We start from the raw sequence: 20534 nt of genomic DNA, 5'->3' as shown, positions 1-20534 counted from the left end.
ATCTTTTTTTTTCTGTGTATAAATATCAGTCAAAATTGAAACTGATTGGGAAGGGGTTCATTTTGATAAGAATCTCACTAAATTATTTTAATAAAAATGTTTTAAAATGTTGACATTTTGCAAATGAACAATTCCAAGTTCCCATTTCGAAATGACTTTCATTTTGAAAAACAAAGCAAGCAGTTGTGTAGCACCTTAAAAACAAACCATTTTATTTATCAGGCAATGAGGTCTTGTGGTAAGAATCTGAAGAAGTGTGTCTGACCCATAAAAGCTCATTGTCTAATAAATAAAATGGTTAGTCTTTAAGGACTGCTTGCTTTGTTTTGTGAAGCTACAGACTAACACGGCTACCCCTCTGTAACTATTTTTCATTTTGAAACATGAGCAAATGATAGTTAAAATGCATAAATGAATAAAAATGATCAAAAGAGAACCACAACATTTCCAGTGACCTTAACTGAGTTTGGGATTGGCCAGTAAACTCATGAAAATGTTTGAGATCAAATCATTGTCTCAATAAGTGAGGGGAAATTTTATTGAAATGTCAACTGTTTTCCCAGGATAGAAAAACAGTGCCCCCCCCCCAAGCTCTAAAAACGAGCGAAGTGTATCTGCTAGTTTTGTTTGCAAGAATATTTGGCAATACTATTTTTTTCTACCGGCACACACAACATATGCTCACCACTCTCCCCGCACTGTGTGTCATTTGCAAACCAGACCTAAGAAACCCCTGGGCCCATATACTCATAGGCACAAACTCGATCACCAGACGTACAGCCTCCAAAGACGTAATTACCAGACACACACACACACTCACCATCTGCCCACACCCATGCACAGTCACTGCACACGCATACCATGGATGCACATACTTCTACACAGTCACCACACATGCACACCCATCTCCCCCCAACAAAGAGAAACGCAGGCATATTTTTATTGTATCTGTCAGGAACACGAAAAATCTTTCTCCCAGCACTCAGCAAAGGCGATTTATGAGCCTGGCCTGTTTGAGTGAAACAGGGGTGGAGGTCAGCGAAAAAATGATGGCGAGCAAATGGCCCATCAATTGTTCGCTGTGATTTACGCTGCAGTCCATTTGCAGCCCATTCTTTCCTGGAGGCTCGCACACAGATCTCTCTCTCTGTCTCTCTCTCTTTCACTTTGGGGTCCTGAGTCGGCCCAGCTGGAGGAAGACAGCGATCAGAGTTCAGTTGGTGCAGACAGAGCTAAAGTAAACAGACGTGGTCATTCAGCAGGCAGTTAGCAGCCTTTGGACAGATGAGCAGGGCTTTGGGAGGACCACACACACAACCCCCCTGCAGACCACACAGGGACCAGACTGCATTGACTTTGCACGCTACACACACACACTACCAGGGGGCTGAGATTTCTTCTGGGCCATAAATGTTTTGGAGGAGTCTTCCTGCCCTGCTCCTGGATACATTTCCTGCCTGTTACCAGCTCTGCTGCTTGCGCTGCTCAAATTCCTCCTGCTTGCTGTGTGATTAACTCCACTACCCTGCTGAAGAGCATGGTATACATTCCTGTGCAGGAGACATAGTGTACTCCTGGAAAAGTGCCACTACTACTTCCACAGCTAATAAAGTCATCTGCAAACCTTGCCCTTGTCTCCCATCCAGGGAAATTCATACCATCTCGATAATTCCTCTCTATCTCTTACGCATTCAGGAGGTCGCCAGGCTGTCCTGTCATTCCGCCTCCTTCAATTTCCCTTTGCCGGGAGAAATCAGCCATGCCAAACACGAAATGCTTCCATCCAGTTTCCAAATTCCACTCCCACTCAGCAGATGCACCCCCTCCCCTGCACCATTCTGTGTATAGTTTTTGTTAATTCCTCTGACAATATTTGGTTAACCGTTGCTCTCCGCCACTGCACAACATTTAGATGTAAACAAGCTTTTTCTCTAGCGGACGCCAGGATGAAGTCATGAGGAAGAGACATTCCTGAATTGCTTCACCGCTCTCTTCGTAATGTGCCTTTCAGTTTTGTGACAGTGGCAGAGCTTCTCAGGACGCTGCCAGCCACCTCCTTTTTGTCTGTGAAGAGTGGCCACTCTTGGTTCTTTCATAGCCCAGCTGAGTGTGTTATTTATTTTCTGTATAGCCACAGCTGGAAGGCTTGGATGCTGAGTAGAGCCTATGTTTGTGCTCTTGCTTGTTAATTTATTTGCACTGGGACCCAACAAAAATTCCAGATCCAAACACTTCAGGGGGGAAGGAGGAGTGGTGTGCTGTGCTGTGCTCTGGGTGGCACTGTGGTATGAATGCCCTTGGCTCCTCCCCTCCCACCCAAGGCCTCTTCCAGGGCATGGAGTCGGCTCACCACACCTTGCCCTGGCGCCTGTGGTGGCTGTCGGCCCCTCTGAACCCAGCTATCTCTCAGACCTGTTTGAACCCCTTTCAGATTCAGAGCTGAATTTTGCCCCTCAGGTTCATTTCTGTCGCTTGTAGTGAGTGACAGACACACGCCTGGTGCCGCCAGTGAGGGAAAACTATGCTGACAACACGTTCCTTGCCCTGAAAGGCGAAAAGCACCAGCTAAACATAGACTAACAAGTCGTGCATGGCACAAGTGGATTTAAAGGACATTTTTGTAAGAGGAAGGCGGGGCCAGGGGAGATTTAACATGGGTTGGTTCCATGCGGAGGGGGTGGTTTAGAAGCAGGCCTGCTGCAGCCTAAAGGCGTCTTTTCTCTTGTGACCCGGGGGGCAGGCAGAGGAGTTTAGCTTTCAATCATACTGACACCCCCAAACTACTGCCCAGGCTGCAAGTCAGATCCACTCCCCCACCCGCTCTCCACCTGCAAAGCCTCCGCGCACTGCCGACTTCGGGCCGTACGTCTTCATTTGAGACAGTCATTTGTGATGGGGAGCTGTCAAGCAGCCGTATTTCCACGAGAACAACGATGCAGCTGGCAGCTGTCTTTTCGAGCACCCTGTGCGGCTCCGCTGACATGAGGTGTGGATGTACTCTGGGAAGTCCTGCTCTGGGAAGCTTGGCGAGGCTTGATTTACAGCTGGAGCCAGAGTTTGTATTTTGAAACCATGACAACGGTGACAACACATGCCCGAGAACCTGCTTCTATGCCATAGAATCTGCCCAGCATCTGCCCACACCTCATCTGTACCAGCCAGCAGAGGAATAAGCTGCACTCTGTGGAGACGGCTGGCTGGAGATGCCTTCCCCCAGCACACCAGGCTCTACTGCAATGGCTCCCTGAGCTCCCTTTGCAAAGCTGCGGCTCCAAACTGCGCCCACCCTTGTGGTAGGGGAGGAATTTTGCCCAGGGCCTACTAACAGGGCCATTGAGAATTGTGTTGTCTTCGCAAGGACAGTGGTTCTCAGCCAAGAGTCTGGGGCTTCCTAGTGGGGTAGTAGCAGTTTTCAGGGTGTCCAACATGCAAGGCCATCATTATGATTACTGAGGCTCAGGGCAGAAAGCCGAATCCCACTGTATGGGGCTGGAGCCCAGGGCCCTGAGCCCTGCCTGCTATGGTTGAAACCAAAGACTGAGCTATGCGGTTTTGCACAGGCTCCTGTGGCATGAGGCCCAGGCAACCACGCTGCTTGCTATCCTGTAACACCAGCCCTGGTTTGCCTATGCAAAAAAACCAGTTATTGTGGCACAGGTAGGCCATGGGGTTTGAACAGCATGTTGGTGGGGGGCAGGGAGGGAATCATAAAAAAAGCAGGTTGAGAACCCCCACTTTAGCAAACAGTGTTGGGCGCTTGCATTGCAAGTGAGATTGGTGCATCCACATGACTGGGGGAGGGAGGAAGATGAGGGACGTTGGAAGACAGAGGGACAAGCTACAGTGGACCCTGAGCCTTTCCCGTCTGTCACATCAATGTTCCCACATTCAGACAGAAAAGCTGCAGTGAGTCTGGCTTCATCAAAGATCAGATCCTGGGGACCCTGCATTTCGTTAGTCTTCAAAGTGCTACAGGACTGCTTTTTGGTTTTGAGAAGATATACAATAACAAGGCTATCTCTGTGACTATTCTTCCTGCCTTAGATGTTAGCTCTAATCCTAAGCCATCTCCCTCATGCAACACAGTGACATAGATTTTCTTTTCTTTCTTTGTTTTTTTTTTCAAACACACTCACATCTTGGTCTAAGTTAAATGAGCCCAATTCACTTCCCTGCCTCTAAGAGGATGAGGAACCCACACACTCTCCTATACGCCAATGCAGAGCTTAAAAAGGAATTTACCATGTTAAAGCTTCTGCCACAACCTACCAGCTACAACTGGCTCAGTGTTACATGCACAAGATTATACACCAGATCAGAGTTCACTCAAGTGAGCTCTGAGAAATTACGTTTCCCTGTCAGTATCGCGTGAAAGCATAACACAGACGCTCATTTTCCCACTGCTTCGGCTCTGAGGGTGTCTCACTCCCTGCTGAGAAACATGAAGGTCAGGGCCTTTAGGTTTCCAGATCTGCCCCTGCACACCAGAGGGAAATCTGACAACAGCCGTATTATTTATGTATCCAGCCAGGACTGCCTAATGAATCCCAGGGATTCTTATGGATGTGTATTGGAACTGCGGGGTAAGAGAGAAGAGGTCTGTTGAATGGTTCATATAAACACAGTGACTATTCATGTAAGGCTGTTCCTAAGGCTGGATTCAGTGCTGGATTTGATAACCCATCTTCACGCTGAATGGCGTGTATGCAAGTAGTCTCTGTAGTTTCCTTGGGGCTGCTTCTATTTGTACATAAGGGCTGTAGTTGTGATTTATCTGGATTTCCTTCCAGATAAGACAGTTTTGGTGCCAGACAGAGGCTAAATTTAGGGACAATGGAAAATCTCAATTCCACTTCTTAAGGAGAAAAGGGTGGGTGGGCTGGTGGGCCAGCCCAGGAGGGAACATTGAATAAGGAGACGAAATGTCAGTAGGGCATTTAAGATGGTTTGCAAACAGAAGGAGAGAGTTGAGTAAAATGTATTCTGAATTTTTCACCCAGCGCTAATTGTTCTTGCAATATTGAGGAAAAGACCATGATCTGATCATCCTGAATACAGAGTGGATTATTGAGAAAATCCTGGGTCCAGGGCACACAAATGAGTCTGACGGACTTCCTCACCCAATATGCCATGACCCTTAACTGTAAAAAGGTACTGTGGGTCTATTCCGGGTTCAAAAGGAAAAAGAAGCTTGTTCTTGGCAAGGAAATGCCTTCTAAGTAGACTCATCATAAACCAGGAACATGTAGGAAAACTGTGACTCAGTGCATTTTACTCTTGGCATTTAAGGGACTGAAAAATGATTGCAGCTTCCTTTGGCAGTTGCAGCGGGAGCCTGAAGAAGTGACCTTTAAGGAGATTCTGTTTACTCCAGCCCCAGACTGAGGAGCATTGCGTGAGCTCTGCAAAGCTCTGTTCTCTGCCTTGGCTCTGACCCCATAGCCTGTCATCCAAACTTGCAGCAATTAGCAAACAATGGAGAGAGAATACCTTGAAAATCCTGGCTGAAGATAAATTGCACTGATTCTTTCCCATAGGATCTGAACAGATGGGAATCACACAGACATCCTTTGCACAGCAGTAGTGCTATATGCAAGGTGCAGTGGGCAGCTTTTTGGTTGCTCTCCTAGGCTGCGTCCACACTGCCTGGTTTTTTGACCATATTTTTTTCAACGTCCCTAGGCTGAAATAGGTAAGATGGAAAATTGTGTTCACGCAGTCACAGCCTTGTGAAATGGAGCGTTCACACATACAGCCAGGGTTCACAGCCCTAACAGTGCAAAAGGACCATTCCCATAAGCTGATAATGTCAGTGCTTTGGTCACATGCATTCATTTTTTGACCTTGAAAGGGAGGGTCAATGAAAATCGTTTGCAGAGCTGGAGTTATTATTTTGAAGGAAAAGCCCTTTCACCTCTACTTTTTATGTGAGGCAGTCTGAATGCTCCACAAGGCTTTTTTGAGAATTTTTTTTCCAAAAAAGCCCCACAAGTGTAGACAGCCCCTGAAATTGCACAACTAAATCCGCCATATTTAGCACAATATGGTTTCATAGCTTCTGTAGATGTGTGCCAAAAAAGCCGATCCAGAGGCTTTCGTCTTAGCACTAATCAAGATATATCACTTTTAACTAGAATTCAGACGGCTAAATGTAGTGCCTTGACTAGAAGAATCTCATCCCCAAATCACCCCGCTCCTGGGGAAGACAAATTCTCATCTGAAATAGCTCCACTGATTCAAAGTAGTTTCCCCTCATAGAAAACTTGGCCCAATAGAAATTCTGTAATTGTGTTGAATGGGAACAAAATCTGGTTGATTTATGATGGTGATTATTACATGCCTCCATGGGGACTCCACCACGGTGGAATGTGGCTCATTTCACATGGTTTAAATTGGGTTCCTTTTAGCCTTTCTCACATAAGAAACTTATGCATCATGTCCCCACCCATACCCATGCAGCAAAGAAAACCTACCAGCTGGTGTTCCCTAGCCCTGTGTTTCTTAAACTGTGTTCCACAGAACTCTGGTGTTCTGTGAACAACTCTCAGGTGTGCCACGAGCCTTTGGAAAAATACCCTGATGGTCTATGTTTTCTGTTATTAAAACTAGACACACTGTTACTTCTTCATTGCTGGTTAAATTACTGCATTTTGGTTTTGCTGTATACGTTGCTGTTTTTTGAGGGGGCAGTTTTTGGTCTGACAGCAATTTTTTTTTTTGAAGAAAATTTTCAGATGTGTTTCACATAAAAATATTAGTTTGGTGTTCCGTGGGCTCAAAAAGTTTAAGAAATGCCGTCCTACTTTCCTGCTCAGCTGGAAAATCTAGAGAACAAAATGCGGTTTGTAGTGTATTTTGAAATCTCACAACCTATATCAAAGGTGTATCATTGCAAACCTGTCCATCGTTGTGGTGTCTCTAGGGGCCAGTACTGTCCGGTTTAGCTTGAGCTCTATTTCCATTGGGGGGAGAAATGGAAAAAGACTACCCAAAGGCTCCTTCAAGTGGTTCCCATAAGCCTAGTGACATGCACATTCCTATGGGTCAGTTACTTATTACTTAACTCTAAATTACCCGCCTCCACCCTTTTTGCTTTTCATTTAAAAATTCTCTAAGGGCTTGCCTACACTAGCTCCGTACTTTGAAGGGAGGATGGTAAGCAGGGTGTTGGGAGATTTTTAATGAAGTGCATTTCATTAAGCAAATTCCCCCCCGTGCAACTTCGAAGTGCCAGTTCGCATCGAGCGGCGGCCCACCCGCGGGTACTTGGAAGTGCCTGGGGATACTTCGAAGTACCTTTACTCCAGGACTTTACCCCAGGCACTTCGAAGTACCGGCAGGTGAGCCACGGCTAGACGTGAGCCAGCACTTCGAAGGGTAATTTGCTTAATGAAGAGCTGCATAAGCACCACGGCACTTCATTAATAGACTCCCAACACCCTACTTACCATTCTCCCTTCGAAGTAGGGAGCTAGTGTAGACAAGCCCTAATTGTTTTAATTACCCCTCCCAACCTCACATCAGACTCCTGTCACAATCTCACAATGAACCGTACACCAGGCCCAAATCTGCACTGGTGTTAACTCTCCATACTTCACCACTGAAGGCGGTCCCCATGTCTGCGTGGAAAGTACACCCCCATGGGCTTTATTTGTCATTTATAAGGAAATAAGAGGATCTGCTTTTCCTGCTATGGACTGAATAGAAGTCTTCCTAAACAATGCTGAAAGGGTTCCCATTCCAAAAAATTCCAAGTGAATGGAGATTTAAATTTAGATCTGGCCTTCTGGTGCTGCTCTGCTGCCATTGCTTAAGGCACCAGTTGTTTACATTACGGTTTTGTTAACAATTACGGATCCACGATACATGCTTAAGAGATGAATGCTATTAATGTCTGACAATATTTCTACTTCTTTCCCTTTTCCCAATTCCCTTATTAGATGATATTCAATGCCTTCCTCTTTGGTAGGAATGTGGGGACAAACAATTGGTTTTAAAGTATGTAAACTTCCTTTCCCTGGTGAATCGAAGCTGGTTACCTTGCCATGGAAATTTGGGATGGTTTCCGGAAATTAGCAGGAAAAATATTGAAATAACTATTTTTTTTTTTACTGTAGGATCCTATTTTGGTGTACATATGTACCGTGTGTGTGTGTGTGTGTGTGTGAGAGAGAGAGAGAGAGCACACGTACGCATAAATCCATCCAACAAGGTTTGTTTAATATTGAAAAAGGACAGAAATAACACATGCACATCTCTCTCTGGGCCAAATCTTTGTGTCTTCCACAGTCACGGCTGCAGGGAACCTGGATGTGGGTTACTACGGAAAGATGAGATTCGGGTAGGGCCCTGCTTTTTCCTTCACCAGCCATGCCTACCCAAAGCAGGCAGGGAGCTCCACCCTCATGGGAATATACATTTATAAAGGCCTAAGATTTTCAAGCTCATTACACGTGCCCACTGAAAGATTTGTGCCTTTGAAAATGTTCCCCTTGACTGACAAGATGCTATTGAAATGTAAGATGAGTCTATAGACTTTTACAGCAATCAATTTTCTATCTGTTTTCAAGGTTATTCCCAACCTTCTCCATATTATATACTTTTCTATTAATTTCTATACAGCTAAATGTGGATGGAGTTAGAAGAGTGGTGCTGAGGTTTCTTGTTTTCCAACAAAATTTGGGCTGTTTCCAGGTACTTTCCAGTATTCTTGTCCCTTTTATGCAGACAAAAAAGAGGTTTATTTAGCCATAAATCTTAATTAGTAAACTGTGTATCTATAATGTACAAATTACCCATAGTGTCTTCCACCTCACTTTGAACACTAAACTACTAGTTGAATTGCTCTCCTTACAATTACATGATGCAATTTCAAATTCAAAATAGCTCCACGCAGGATATAGAGTATAAAATAGCCCCTGCACTAAGGTGCTTCATGTGTCATTGCACCCAGGCCTTCAGTTCCTTTCAGGAAGGACTGAAGGTATGTCTTCCTGGGTTTGTTTTTGCACGCCTTGTGGGGATGTGCAAAATTGAACTACCAGTGGTCAGCAGTTGACCCCTGTTCTCCTCAATCTCGTGATGAGTAAGGGGGGTTGACGGGGGTTTCTCCTATCAACCTCCCTCAGTGAGGACAGCCAGGTAAATCGATTGTAGATAAGTCGATTCCAGCTACTCAAATGCCATAGATGGGACTGCATATCTAAAATAGACTTTAAGGTCTAGTGTAGACTTAGCCTAAGTCTTTCCTTTCAATTGTGTGTTACATTTTTAACTCTTTCCTTTCTGTGTTGGGTGTCAGGAAGTTTCTCAAAGGCAATGCATTGAGGTGGTTAAAGGAGGGACCAATGAATCTCTCAAACTTCAGGTTCCATAACTACTTGTTCTGAGAATCCAGGCAACTCACAAAACCCTCTGTGTCTCACTTTAACAATCTGCTGAAGAGCAAGCAATAGTGCATGCTTCTTTGGATTCACTTTCAAGGACAAACAAAAACGCTAGTGAAAAGCAAATTTCTTAGGCAACAGACTTCAGGATTCACAGAAAGCCAGCAGGAAATTTGTGTGTCTGAAATGTTTGAGTGCTCCCCGAGTCCGGGAACTAGCCATGCAGCTTACCTGACAAATGACACCCCAGCAACAGTGCTCTGAGTCTGAATAATAGGAACCAAGACATGGAGAAACTAATTTGAAAAGTGGTTCCTTGACTAGGTTTGAATAAAAAATTTGGAGGAACTCTGACTTACTTTTGTTTGCTCCAGGAACAAAACAAGGCTGATTTCATTGAAGCTGTGTCTAAACTGCATGTTTTTTTCAATGGTACTTTTTCAATGTCTCAAGGGCGAAATGAGAGAATCTGAAAAATTGCATTTACACAGCCACACCACTGCAAAACGGAGCATTCACGAAAGCCAATAATAGCCATGCTTTGTTCACAGAGATTCATTTTCGACCTTGAAAGGTGGGGAGGTGGCAAAAGTTGTTTGCAGAGCTGGCAGACGTTTCAAGGGAAAAACTCACTTAGCTCGACTTTCTGTGCGTGGCAGTGTGAACACTCTGCTGGCTTTTGGAAAAAGGGTTTTTTTCTGGAAGAGAACCCCGCAAGAGTAGACAAACCCTGAGTACATGAGTTGTGGTGACCTACTCAGTTCTCATTTTGGAGCTTAATTATTTAAGGCAAGTTTCTGTAAATCCTGCCTAACTTTACCCACATGAGCAGTCCCGCTGAAGTCAGTGAGACTATGCATGGGCTTAGCATTTGCATGATCTGGGCCTTGTTTGAATTGAAGGCCTCTTTTGAAAGCAGCTGGGCCAACAGCCACTGCAGATCCAGGCAATGTGGAAGGCGGGGCAAGCTCTGTGCCCCGGAAGGGGTGGGCCAAGAGTGGAAGGGGTGTGGCCAATGGTAGGAGGGGGCGGGGCCTCAGTGCCATGCAAATAGCCGTGCTGGGCCACCCGCCTTCCTGCCCCCCCTCCATCTCAGAGCTGCATGGAGAAGCAGAACAGCACTGCTACAGCATTTCACAGGGCACAGAGCTGCTGAAGTAACAACCGCAGAGGCCAAAGCTCCAGGCCCCTTTTAAACTCGGGGCCGTGTGGCAACTGCTCTCTTTCCCCACGTGTCAGTGGGCCTGGTTGCAAGATGTTCAGTGAAAATAATCCTTATTAAATCCTGATTAGCAATAATAAAGAATCGTTAATGTATTATGAATACTAGTAATGTTAGAGGCACCCAACTATGCGATGATCTGTGTGGTAGAAAGGCAGTGGCCCAGTTACCTCTAGACTGTAGTGGAAAAAAGTGTTATATTTATTTTTGATGTCAAATCCTTAATACTGGCAGCATTTGTGTGTGAAGAGTTCAGTGATGCATTTTGGTTGGAGCATAAGAAGCAAAAGGTAAGTTATGTTACATCTGATATTTCTGTTGTTGCATGAAATCCTTTGAGCCTTAGACTCCAGGGTTCTTCCTGATCTTGAATCTAATCATTCTGTGCAGCCAAAATGTTAATCCCTGGAGACTCAGATCTGTCTATGATAATAAATGAGGCATCGTTTGGAAAATAGTAAAATTTGGACAGAATTTTCTTTGTCTCAGTCCAACTTCATATATTCCAAATATGTGTAAACCACTCGTGGAAGATTAATACATTGAAACAGGAAACTAAAGCCCTGCACCTTTATTAACAGGCAACTTGGATTTATTTTGTTTCTCTCACCTCTGCAGCCCAAGATCTATAATTATTATACATTCTGCAGTTTGCACACTAGCAGTTTATTTGCCCATAAGCGTATGTGTGTGTTTGGAGTCAAATCCTCAATGTGTGCCTGGCAGCATATCTAATTTACATGTGTAATTGTCCTAATTGCCGTGCGCCAATCATTTTCTTTATGTACAAAGGATCAGAACTGGGAATTTATATGCACAGTTGTCTTAACTGCATATGCAAAATCATTATTGTGTGTGAAAATTAGGCCTGAATCCTTTTCTCATCTAAACAATTTAAAAACCTACCCTAGAGAATCCAAATATTAATTATGAACTGGATATTTAACTTCAAAAGACACAGACAATACTTCTGGAATCCGACTGCTGGCTCTTCCTTTTCTTCTGCTGAGTATAAAAAGCAAACCATATCTTTTCCTGCAAATATTACTAAATTATATTACACAACGTACTCATCCCAGTAATGTGTCTATTCTGTTCAAATTATTTCAACTCTGACCAAAGCCTATTGAAAGCATAGGCGATATTTCCACTGATTTCAATGCTTTTTGGATCAGTCTCATTTTTAGCAGTTTTTGGTAAATTAATTCTAGGAGCTGTAAGTTACCAATAATGAGATTTATTAACTATACAACAGGCATTAGTGTATAATTCACACCGACTTTCCACAAATTCTAGCGATAATTGCCTTTTAAATTCCATATGACACTATATTTATTTTCTGATTGCTTTTGAAGAATCCAAGGCCAAGTATTCACACACATAGAATGCTCTAGATGTATATAGGGAAACCCCTGCACAATGAGAAGTTTGCAGGTTTCACCCTTACTTTTATGAAATTGCTGCATGCAAAAAAAATGTTTAATTGTAACAAGGATTCTCTGCTTGACATTTAGTATCAACATTGATGTGACACATACCCTATTACAAAGAATAATTGGTTAAGCCAGGTGGTATCACAGACTTTAGGTGTCCCTGCAGAATATTTACCATAGTGGGATAACACAGATATTTTGGATCTTTGGATGGAAAATTATACAAAAAGACAGCATATATATGGGTGCAATCCTAGTAACACACAAATTTTCTAGCATATAACATAGAATCACAGCCTTTCTGCTCACTAGGGCTACGTCTACACGTGCACCCAACTTCGAAATAGCTTATTTCGATGTTGCGACATCGAAATAGGCTATTTCGATGAATAACGTCTACACGTCCTCCAGGGCTGGCAACGTCGATGTTCAACTTCGACGTTGCTCAGCCCAACATCGAAATAGGCACAGCGAGGGAACGTCTACACGCCAAAGTAGCACACATCGAAATAAGGGAGCCAGGCACAGCTGCAGACAGGGTCACGGGGCGGACTCAACAGCAAGTCGCTCCCTTAAAGGGCCCCTCTCAGACACACTTTCATTAAACAGTGCAAGATACACAGAGCCAACAACTAGTTGCAGACCCTGTATATGCAGCACGGACCCCCAGCTGCAGCAGCAGCAGCCAGAAGCCCTGGGCTAAGGGCTGCTGCCCACGGTGACCACAGAGCCCCGCAAGGGCTGGAGAGAGAGTATCTCTCAACCCCCCAGCTGATGGCCGCCATGGAGGACCCCGCTATTTCGATGTTGCGGGACGCGGATCGTCTACACTGTCCCTACTTCGACGTTGAACGTCGAAGTAGGGCGCTATTCCCATCCGCTCATGGGGTTAGCGACTTCGACGTCTCGCCGCCTAACGTCGATTTCAACTTCGAAATAGCGCCCAACACGTGTAGACGTGACGGGCGCTATTTCGAAGTTACTGCCGCTACTTCGAAGTAGCGTGCACGTGTAGACGCAGCCTAGATGTCTCACTAGAATTTAAGATGTATTTGTGAGCTATACCTGAACAGTACACTTGCAGAACATTAGAGTTGAGCATAGGGCTCTGGACTGATTTTACTTTTGCCTTTAGTTTGCAGAGGGATGTCTTCTGAAAAAGAAATGAGTGTGTTCTGAAAAGAAAAAGGAGGTATCTGTAATCTACGAATCCAAAGAGCACGCTAAAGAGAGGTAAGCAGTGCTATTACAGATGGGGAAACTGAAATGAGGAAGAAGCGAGGTGATTTCTTGAGGTGAGCTCCAGAGCTCAATCAATGATGGAGGTGGATCTAGAATCCAAGTGTGTCATGCCTTATGCGAAGGACTGTGATGATGGTAATACTAGTTCTTATACAATGCATTTCATCAGCTGATGACCTGCATTCTTAAATTTCTTTGTTATTCAAACATTGTGCTTACAGATCCTGTTTCATTTGTCCCACAAGACTTTAATAAATTCACTTGTTGCACCTGTGCTTGGAATAAGAAGCCCAGCAACTACAGAACTGAACAGATTATTCTGTCCTTGGCTGCTATGATGCTGACTAGCTTTCATGTGTACAGGTCTTTGACAACAAAACTCAAGACTCCTCCTTGCCATCAGGAACTCCTAATTCTAGATAGAACATTAGAATGGAGCTGAATTTTGAGTAATGAATTTGGGCTGAGTCCAAACTTGTCCCTTTCTGATTCAGACAACCAGTCACTCATTCAAAAAAAAAATGTGAGGCACTTTTCTTGTACTAAACATTTCTCTAACCTGATGATCTTCATGATCCCTTTTTTACTTTTGCACTGAGGTCAGATTGAGGCCCATCTAGGCTACGTCTACACGTGAAGCCTACATTGAAGTAGCCTATTTCGATGAATAACGTCTACACGTCCTCCAGGGCTGGCAACGTCGATGGTCAACATCGACATTGCGCAGCACCACATCGAAATAGGCCCTGCGAGGGAACGTCTACATGCCAAAGTAGCACACATCGAAATAAGGGTGCCAGGCACAGCTGCAGACAGGGTCACAGGGCGGACTCAACAGCAAGCCGCTCCCTTAAAAGGCCCCTCCCAGACACAGTTGTACTAAACAACACAAGATCCACAGAGCCGACAGCTGGTTGCAGACCCTGTGCATGCAGCATGGATCCCCAGCTGCTGCAGCAGCAGCCAGAAGCCCTGGGCTAAGGGCTGCTGCACACAGTGACCATAGAGCCCCGCAGGGGCTGGACAGAGAGCGTCTCTCAACCCATCAGCTGATGGCCACCATGGCGGACCCTGCAATTTTGAAGTTGCGGGACGCGCAACGACTACACGGTCCCTACTTCAACGCTGAATGTCGAAGTAGGGAGCTATTCCCATCCCCTCATGGGGTTAGCGTCTTCGACGTCTCGCCGCCTAACGTCGATGTTAACATCGAAATAGCGCCCAACACGTGTAGCCGTGACAGGCGCTATTTCGAAGTTAGTGCCGCTACTTCGAAGTAGCGTGCACGTGTAGACACGGCTCTAGTGTGCCGGCACCAGGGGTTGTGGGGGTGTATGCAAGGCTCCTTCTTACTCCCTTCTACCAGCTCTCAGCATTGGTGGGAGAGAAGCACTCCTTGCTCATTGGCTCCATGTCCTAATGCATGGGATAGGGTAGATGTACCAGCACGTTGGGCTCATAGGAATGTCAGGTATATTCATAGCATGGGGTATGTCATGTACTGAGCCATTATGGAATGAGAGGCAGATTCTCTTCTGCTTCCTGAGCTGGTATTGGGATATCACAACAAGTCACTGGCCCATTCACAGGTCTGGTGGCAAAGCCTCAGTTTAGCTCTGAATTGGTCAGGCAATAGGCACATCTTAGGATATCAGGTTCCCTGATCAGGGTCGATCTTCGCAGGTTCGATTTCACTTGCCATGTGTGGACACATGAAATCGAATTATCAGGGGTCGACTGTCTACCCCTGTACTCCTCAATCTCGCGAGGAGTAGGGAGTTTGATTGGAGAGTTTCTTCCATCAACCTCCCTCAGTGAGGACGGCCAGGAAAGTCGATTGTAGATAAAGCGATTCCAGCTATGCAATTGTCATAGCTGGAACTGAGTATCTACACTCAACTTTGTCTATTGTAGACCTGACCATAATCTCTGATTCTTTTAACCAGGCTTCCCAAAGGATTAGGCTAATAGCATTTAGACTATGTCTACATTAGCCTTAGAAATTGACTGGCAATGCACAATTTTAGCTCAGGCAATAGCGTAGCTAAAATTGATTTATCCATGGTCAACTTCCATGTCTGTCCACATAGCAGAAGTTTGACCTTCCTTATTCCTTGCCTCAGGGTGTACAGGGGTCAATGTTGACCCTTAGGAGCATAATTTTGCGCATACATGAAATGAAACCCTGGAAGTTTGACCCTGAGCAGTTCGATCTTCTGCTGTAGTGTGGCTGCAGCCCAAGACAGTGGAGCACTTTCCAAACTCGGTGAGCTCTCTTGTGAATTCTTAGGTAACCTGGAGTATTTTCCCCTATAATTGCTTTGAAGGATGTTTCTTTATGAACTGTTTCTCTAGAAACAGCCTATTTTGGGCTTGATCCTGCCTTCTGTGTGCACACTTAAACAACCCACTGATGTCTGTGGGTACAAAGAAAGCAGAAATAAATCCTCTATATTTCAGTTTAGGTGCACTTATTCACCACTCTGATTAAAATTTTGACTAAGGTTTTTCTTTAAATCCTCCCCCCATCCCATAGGAGTTCAATGGGGATGTTATCTGTGCAAGGACTTCAGGAATGGGGCCATGGAATCAAGATCAGGAACTCATGGGTAGGCTTGTCAATGATCTTTTACAGTTAAACCTTTAGAAGCTGCCACTGCAATGTTTCCTCTATTTTTTTTGCACCCATTTGCAGAATAAATTTTGTTATGTGCATCAAGGTGTGTATAGGTGCGCACCACCAATAGAAACACATGCTACAGGCTGTGGGCAGCTGTGGACACTCAGCTGATCAGCTGCGCGCATCTGAATCTTTTGTGGGCAGCTACCCAAGCACTCAGCTTAGGAAAACAATCCTCCACTGCTGTGGACGATCTCTTGTTTTGAGCAGCTCCAGCAAGATGAAATCTGGTTCCACTGATGTCAATGAGAGTTTCGTTTTAACATCAGTTGGGGGGTTATGCCCAGCATTCCTTGCTTTTGTCAGCATTTCAAACATTGAATGTGCCCATTCAGTTATTTAGCACGTTAGCACTTACAGATTGGATCCAGTGGTTGGAAGATGCTCTTTTGAAGCTCAAAGCTTTAATAATAAATTAGTAATATTCATGTAAGTCTAAGTTTTCAACTCCCAATTCCAAATAAAATGTAGGGGTGATGGTGGAATCCCTGAAAATCTGGAAACTTTAGCTTGGATGTTGTTGAACCAAGCATGACCTTATCTAATCCTTTTTGGAATCTTACAGAAACATATTTCTTCCTCAGTTTGTAATTCTGCAAAAATAGTCTTGTTTCTTCTTACTTTCCTGCTACTTTGCTAATCTCATCTGAGACTAACAGAGAAAAAAATGAGAAAAAAAAAAGAAGCAAAACAAGTTAACCAAAGTCTTCCAAACTTCAAAAAGCCTTTGGGATCAAGTTCTGGTAAAGAGGCAGGTTGATGTTTTTATTTGATCGGAACAGGTTTTTCCCATCTGGAGAAGACAGGGTTCAAATAAAAACACCAGGCATTTTGAATATGAAATGTTTGGCAAACTCCAGACATCAGAACATCTGTTTAAATCTGATTTGAGTCAAGATTTCTCTTCCCCCAAAAGCATCTGGCATTGCTTTCTTGCTTATCTGTTTGATTCCACTTACAACACCATCTCGTCTGTGGTTTCACTCTTCGTTATGAAATCATGTTTTATTTTTAAAACCCAATAATGGTGGAACCAATCTAATTAAATGCTGAAACCAAAATACCATAGAAAGACTTCTCCCCCCTTTTACTGATGAACTGGAGATTAGAAGTCAGATTATTATGAAATCTGATGCACTAGTGATGTAAATAAGAGTATCAGTTTGTTGGGTGTATTAATTGGTTTCAGTTACTGTAGCCTAAAAAGCCGAGTTCTGTGTAATGCCTTTATCTTTCCATCTCCAGTTCTTAACCTAAAGAAAATCTTGCAGCTCATATAACTAGCAAGCACACAAATTATTGACTAATGTAGCTGATCTTGCAAGCTGTAGTAAAATCAGAACTTATTCTTATCCCTTCCAACAGAGAGCAGTAGTGCATGTAGGGAACACGTGGTCCAGTACAGCAACAGGGCAAAGGCAACTTGTCTTACGCCAACTGAGTGGTGAACTTTCCTGATCGACAATAACCATTAATAGCCAATTTAAGAGCAGAGGTGCCAGGAGCACTAGCAGGCAAGAAATTGGTAGGATGCCTCAAAACTTTTGGCAATTTTATCATTTTTCCTCCATGTTAAAGTGACTTCAGTGTAGACACTCCTGACTGACCTCAGTGCCTATGAAGAGAATTTCAGGTTCTTCATCTTGTGTGTGGTCGAAATCAAGATGGAAGAAGATGCATGCAAAGTGTCCACAAGGACACTTACAAATGATTTGCAAATTTGCTGTCCATGATTTAATTAGGGCATGAGGAGAATTCCAGGGGAGTCCAGCAAATAGGTCCAAACCAGTTACAATTGTGACCCAATAACTTGAATTGGGGGGAAGCATCCAGGATTGGTCCCTTTGTTACTAAACATCATGATACTAAATGCTTCAGGGTGAATAAATGCCAGGTGGAATTTGTCATTCAATTATATTCAAAAAGTAAATATAGGCAGTGAAGCTAGTCCTGAGCCTATTTCTCTTTTCTCTCGTGTTCTCCATCACAATGAGCAGAGAACAAGGGTATGTCTATTCTTACTGCACTTTCAACCTGCTGTGATAGATCCCCTGGAGTTCGATTTTGTTGCCTCTAGGTTCGGCTGTAGACCTGGTATTCTATGCTATCGTGTGGAGTAAGGGATATCGGTGCAAGACTGAAGAACCCCAGTCTACACTAGGGAATAAAGTTGATCCTGATACATCGATACTAGCTACATTATTGACGTAGCTAGAATTGCTTATCTGGGATCAATTTTTTTCCCTAGTATAGACCAGTGTAGGCCATTAGCGTGTCTAGAATTGATGGTCAGGATCAACTTTGTTCCCTAGTGTAGACTAGGCCTTAAAGCAGGGCTAAACTAGGCAAAAGAAGATGATTAATGGGCCCCTGCTCCCGAAGTAATGTGATGCAGAGCCCAATTAACAGAAACTGGGATATTAGCTACAGTATCAAGCAAATAAACTTTTGTTCTGAAGGTCAAGTTCTGTAATTGTTACTCAAGCAGAACAACGAATGAAACCAATGGGAGTTTTGCGTGAGAAAGGAGTGCAGAAATGAGCCATTTCTCTGTGTGTTTGCATGTATTTAAATGTTTATACACCCACCCACACACATACATGGTGGTCATCCTTTAAAAAACATGTTAGTTGCAAAATAATCTTACCTCCATATTGCATAGGTATTCACTAGGGTTAAGTATGGGAAATATGGAAAAAACGGAGGGAACCCTACTTATTTATTTAGAGCAAACCAGCAAGTTGTTCAGGATGACCACAGGGCGTGTGTGTGTGTTTCTGTGAGCGTGTGCGTACACGTATCACATGAAAATGGCTAACATTTTGGATTATCTCTGAACCTCATAATAAAGATTTTAAGGGTCCGGAATTGAAAAGAACAAGATGTTCTGACAACCAAAGTTAAAATGTGTTCCAAGCCCAGTCTCCAGGAGAGTACTGGTTCACTTCTAATAGCTGGATCTAATTAATTCATAGCTAGGAGGAGACAATCATGAGGAAATGGGGTAAATGGCCTTCAGATGGAGCATCTGTCAGTTAGAGCCAGCAGCTTTAGCAACAGCGTTCCCCAAAGTCTTCTGAAGATGGTCCATGTTTTCAAACCCAGGTAGTGGGCTGCTGCTGACATCTGTGAGTTTCGCTTTTAAGGCATCTTTTGTTGTGTTAAATCTTGTACCTCTTAATACCAGCTTTCTTTTTAAGCCTCAGAGAGAATACCATATTACTAATTGTACTCTGGGGCACAGTTCAGCCTCTCACCTCTGCATGGCTATGGAATGATTTGGGAGGGAGGGAGAGCTAGTCTGTAGGCATGCAGGCTTTGAGCGGTGTTCCTGTAAGCTGAGCGCTTGGGCTGCCGCCCAGGAGAAATTCAGGTGCCACCCAGCTGATTAGCAGAGTGCCCCCAGCCAGCAGTCTGTGCCTCAATTGGCAGTGCACTTCTGTGCATGCCTTGGTGCATATAACAAAATTTATTCCAGACCTGGATGGAAAAACTTGGAGGGAACACTGGGTTTGAGCCTCAAGGAAACCAGAGGTGCCCCTGCTACAGCTGAGCCAGGGAGAAATGCCCTGCATCACTTCTTAGTTCGGGTAGTTTTGACCATATCACTATTTAGAGGACTGGCTGTAATGGCCACCAATGAACTTTCTGGCTACTGGGTAGCACTGAAGCACACCTGCTATGTCCCCTGTTCCTTGCCACATGCTTGAGATGCCTTCTAGAGCAGGAAGCAGGAGAAGGAATGGTGTTGTGCCAGGTACTCCCAATGCCTGGAGAATCCCCAGGAAGCTGATGGAGTCCTGTTAAAGGCCTCTTTTCACCATCAGATTGGTGCAAAAGAGCTGTGGGGGGAAAGACCTCTTCCTTAACACATAAGAGCATGTGTGTGATATCATACACACAAGATGCAATACAATGTACAGCAGAATGTTTCAGGATTCATTGACATTTCCATCAACAGTACTAGAGCATTGCCAAGTAAGACACATGCTCTGGTCACTGGACTTCCATAGCAATCATCCAGAGGTAGGACACTGAGCAAAATAAATAGATATACAGTACAGTTAACCTGCCTGCTCACTTGCGTTTTGAAAGCCAAGATTTTCCATGCATCCCTTCAGTGTGAAGCAATTCAAACCCCGGCATTTTAGGATGAAGAATCCAAGTTTGTTACAAGTTATAAAAATAATCTTTTATCTTTACACGACAGAAATATTTACTCAGGAAGGGTTTATGGGCAGTAGGAGGTCAGAGCTCCCACTGCTTTGACTAGAGATTCGAGCAAGCTCTTCATTTTATTTTTGACAGTTCTTTATCGTGTGCACATGTATAAATAAATCATTATTTAGTTGACTTACCGTAGTTGCTGTATGAACAATAAAACACAACTACCCCAGTTGGGAAGTGCAAATTTCTCTAACAAGTGCTGGCTCACAGTCAAGTCTAATAGTTGATGGTCCGACAATGACCTGTTTCCACAAATAAACAACCTTCCTGTCTCTTTCAAAAACAAACAGCAACCTTGTGCCTTCTGTCTGAGTCTCAGGAGCTATTTTGTGTTACTGTCTGTG

General features: G+C 44.1%; 1 long non-coding RNA gene across 2 annotated transcripts in view; it reads left to right on the top strand.

The window, feature by feature from the left end:
* The window catches only part of LOC142020773 (uncharacterized), a 129836-nt gene that overhangs the window by 86131 nt on the left and 23171 nt on the right, over nt 1–20534 (top strand). For both annotated transcript variants that reach the window (XR_012647497.1, XR_012647496.1), the window contains exon 2: nt 13177–13274. This is a non-coding gene — a long non-coding RNA (uncharacterized LOC142020773). The remainder of the gene's footprint in view (nt 1–13176; nt 13275–20534) is intronic.

Source organism: Carettochelys insculpta, chromosome 14 (assembly GCF_033958435.1).
Source record: "Carettochelys insculpta isolate YL-2023 chromosome 14, ASM3395843v1, whole genome shotgun sequence".
Classification (NCBI taxonomy): domain Eukaryota; kingdom Metazoa; phylum Chordata; order Testudines; family Carettochelyidae; genus Carettochelys; species Carettochelys insculpta.
The sequence above is the reverse complement of the archived record's forward strand: the minus strand, read 5'-3'. Positions and strand labels throughout refer to the sequence as shown.